Source organism: Mustelus asterias, chromosome 12, assembly GCF_964213995.1.
Source record: "Mustelus asterias chromosome 12, sMusAst1.hap1.1, whole genome shotgun sequence".
In the NCBI taxonomy this organism is placed as follows: Eukaryota; Metazoa; Chordata; class Chondrichthyes; order Carcharhiniformes; family Triakidae; genus Mustelus; species Mustelus asterias.
This window is the reverse complement of record NC_135812.1, coordinates 103,576,639-103,580,749: the sequence shown is the minus strand read 5'-3', so window position 1 is coordinate 103,580,749 and position 4,111 is coordinate 103,576,639. Positions and strand designations below refer to the sequence as shown.

The 4,111-nt window shown below is 46.3% G+C and overlaps 1 non-coding gene across 1 annotated transcript; it reads right to left on the bottom strand.

Moving 5' to 3' along the window:
* Nucleotides 1–3,683: 3,683 nt before the first annotated feature.
* Nucleotides 3,684–3,765, bottom strand: trnas-aga (transfer RNA serine (anticodon AGA)). The gene has a single exon. It is a non-coding gene; the product is annotated as a tRNA-Ser (tRNA).
* Nucleotides 3,766–4,111: the final 346 nt, after the last annotated feature.

Sequence of the window (4,111 nt, the reverse complement as noted above, 5' to 3'; positions counted from 1 at the left end):
GATGAACTTGGGGCGTGGATTGATACTTGGGACTACGATGTTGTGGCCATTACGGAGACGTGGGTGGAACAAGGACAGGAATGGTTGTTGGACGTTCCAGGGTATAGATGTTTCAGTAAGTGTAGGGAAGCTGGTAAAAGAGGTGGAGGAGTGGCATTGTTCATCAAGGATAGTCTAACGGCTGCGGAAAGGCACTTCGAGGGGGATCTGCACACTGAGGTAATATGGGCTGAAGTTAGAAATAGGAAAGGAGCGGTCACATTGTTAGGAGTTTACTATAGGCCCCCAAATAGTAATAGAGATGTGGAGGAAGAAATTGCTAAGCAGATTATGGATATGTGTGGGGGTCACAGGGTAGCTGTCATGGGGGACTTTAACTTTCCAAATATTGATTGGAACCTTGGTAGGTCAAATAGTTCGGATGGGGCAGTTGTTGTGCAGTGTGTGCAGGAGAGTTTCCTGACACAATATGTGGATAGGCCGACAAGAGGTGAGGCCACATTGGATTTGGTACTGGGAAATGAACCGGGCCAAGTGTTAGATTTGGTTGTGGGAGAGCACTTTGGAGATAGTGACCACAATTCGGTGTCTTTTGTTATTGCAATGGAGAGGGATAGGGCCGTACGGCAGGGCAAGGTTTACAATTGGGGGAGAGGTAATTATGATGCGATTAGGCAAGAATTAGGGGGCATAAGATGGGAACAGAAACTGTCGGGGAAAGGCACTCATGAAAAGTGGAACTTTTTCAAGGAACAAATACTGGGTGTCCTTGATAGGTATGTCCCTGTCAGGCAGGGAGGAAATGGCCGAGTGAAGGAACCATGGTTCACGAAAGAGGTGGAATGTCTTGTGAAAAGGAAGAGGGAAGCTTATGTAGGGATGAGGAAACAAGGCTCAGATGGCTCGATTGAGGGTTACAAGTTAGCAAGGAATGAGCTGAAAAAGGGGCTTAGGAGAGCTAGGAGGGGACATGAAAAGTCCTTGGCGGGTCGGATCAAGGAAAACCCCAAGGCTTTTTACTCTTATGTGAGGAATAAAAGAATGACCAGGGTGAGGTTAGGGCCGGTCAAGGACAGTAGTGGGAACTTGTGTATGGAGTCAGTAGAGATAGGCGAGGTGATGAATGAATACTTTTCTTCAGTGTTCATCAAGGAGAGGGGCCATGTTTTTGAGGAAGAGAAGGTGTTACAGGCTAATAGGCTGGAGGAAATAGTTGTTCGGAGGGAGGATGTACTGGCAGTTTTGAAGAAACTGAAGGTCGATAAGTCCCCTGGGCCTGATGAAATATATCCTAGGATTCTTTGGGAGGCAAGGGATGAGATTGCAGAGTCTTTGGCTTTGATCTTTGGGTCCTCACTGTCCAGGGATGGTGCCAGAGGACTGGAGAGTGGCGAATGTTGTTCCTCTGTTTAAGAAAGGGAATAGAAATGACCCTGGTAATTATAGACCGGTTAGTCTTACTTCGGTGGTTGGTAAATTGATGGAAAAGGTCCTTAGGGATGGGATTCACCACCATTTAGAAAGATGCGGATTAATCCGGGATAGTCAGCACGGATTCGTGAAGGGCAAGTCGTGCCTCACAAATTTGATTGAATTTTGTGAGGAGGTAACTAAGTGTGTTGATGAAGGTAGGGCAGTTGATGTCATATACATGGATTTTAGTAAGACGTTTGATAAGGTCCCCCATGGTCGGCTTATGATGAAAGTAAGGAGGTGTGGGATAGAGGGAAAGTTGGCCGATTAGATAGGTAATTGGCTATCTGATCGAAGACAGAGGGTGGTGGTGGATGGAAAATCTTTGGACTGGAGGCAGGTTGCTAGTGGAGTGCCACAGGGATCAGTGCTTGGTCCTCTGCTCTTTGTGATTTTTATTAATGACTTAGAGGAGGGGGCTGAAGGGTGGATCAGTAAATTTGCTGATGACACCAAGATTGGTGGAGTAGTGGATGAGGTGGAGGGCTGTTGTAGGCTGCAAAGAGACATAGACAGGATGCAAAGCTGGGCTGAAAAATGGCAAATGGAGTTTAACCCTGATAAATGTGAGGTGATTCATTTTGGTAGGACTAATTTAAATGTGGATTACAGGGTCAAAGGTAGGGTTCTGAAGACTGTGGAGGAACAGAGAGATCTTGGGGTCCATATCCACAGATCTCTAAAGGTTGCCACTCAAGTGGATAGAGCTGTGAAGAAGGCCTATAGTGTGTTAGCTTTTAATAACAGGGGGTTGGAGTTTAAGAGCCGTGGGGTTATGCTGCAACTGTACAGGACCTTGGTGAGACCACATTTGGAATATTGTGTGCAGTTCTGGTCACCTCACTATAAGAAGGATGTGGAAGCGCTGGAAAGAGTGCAGAGGAGATTTACCAGGATGCTGCCTGGTTTGGAGGGTAGGTCTTATGAGGAAAGGTTGAGGGAGCTAGGGCTGTTCTCTCTGGAGCGGAGGAGGCTGAGGGGAGACTTAATAGAGGTTTATAAAATGATGAAGGGGATAGATAGAGTGAACGTTCAAAGACTATTTCCTCGGGTGGATGGAGCTATTACAAGGGGGCATAACTATAGGGTTCATGGTGGGAGATATAGAAAGGATATCAGAGGTCGGTTCTTTACGCAGAGAGTGGTTGGGGTGTGGAATGGACTGCCTGCAGTGATAGTGGAGTCAGACACTTTAGGAACATTTAAGCGGTTATTGGATAGGCACATGGAGCACACCAGGATGATAGGGAGTGGGATAGCTTGATCTTGGTTTCAGATAAAGCTCGGCACAACATCGTGGGCCGAAGGGCCTGTTCTGTGCTGTACTGTTCTATGTTCTATGGTGATATTCAAAATCAAGAGGGGTCAGGACTTCGGACCCTATCGATGGAAGGATTGAGACCAGAAGGCACAGATTTAAGATAATTGGCAGAAGAAGCAATGGTGACATGGTCAGGGATCGGGAATGTGCTGCTTGAATGTTGGAGGCAGCGTCAGTTGAGGTTTTCATAAGGGAAGTGTATCATTATCTGAAAATGGAAAAATTATAGGGCTCTAGGGAAAAGGCAGGGGAGTGGCACTGGGTGAAATGCTCCTTCAGAGGACAAGGACAGACACCAAGGTCTGAATGGTGCTGTAACCATTCTATGATAAGAGACTCAACTGTGGTTAATTACCCTATCTCAATAAAATTGGCCATTGGGACAAAATCTTCAACACAACTCATCGATTTGGCATTACCAAATCGACTGGCAGAGAGAGACAGCCCATAAGTAAGTGGGATCGCCTTTGAAAGTGCAGTACTTGCGATGTGTTATATACTCGATGGGAGGCAGCACCCTCAATGTACGAACTGTTCTTGAAGAAACGCAGCAATTTTAAGTAGCTATAATGTGATCATTTTAATTTTCTGCCGGATTATAGGCGATGGTCTCAATTCACAAGTTTACAGGGCGTCATAAATGATGCAGATGCTCGAAAAGAAATCAATTCAAAGGGAAGAAAATAATCAATGCGAGACAATCTTGGGATTGTTTTGACCAAGTGGGTGTTTTGGGAGGAAAGTAATCACAATATGGATTCCGCGCTCGTTTGGCTTTGCAATCTGGCGGCGCTGGAAGTCGCACTGATTTGTTTCTAATCTGAACAGAATGTCGCTGCAAATAAAATGCAATTTTTAAAACAATGTTGGTCAGGAAAAGGAAATGAACCGTAGTCGGCAGGATTCGAACCTGCGCGGGGAGACCCCAATGGATTTCTAGTCCATCGCCTTAACCACTCGGCCACGACTACAGACGCTGAAATTACTTTGTTGCCATTTGTTGTAGTCAGAACGTTCGAGTCGCGGGAATTGGAACGTTGTTACACACGGCGTTCGGATTCCGAATGTTGCAATCGTTGCCGAGGGGTCACCCCAGGTCACAAAGAGTCGCGCGCCACAACTGCTTCCCATTCATGCCCAGAGCGGAGCTGCCGCCAGGAGGGGGAATCCCGTCCAGCTGCAGTTGTTTCATCCAATTTACTTGCTCTGGATCAAGTCTTTCAGATCTTGCTTTTTTTTTTCCCCTTCCCGCTCTCCCAAATCCGGGCAGACTCTTGTCACTTGATTCAGTTTTACCCTGTTTATTTGTTGGAGTTT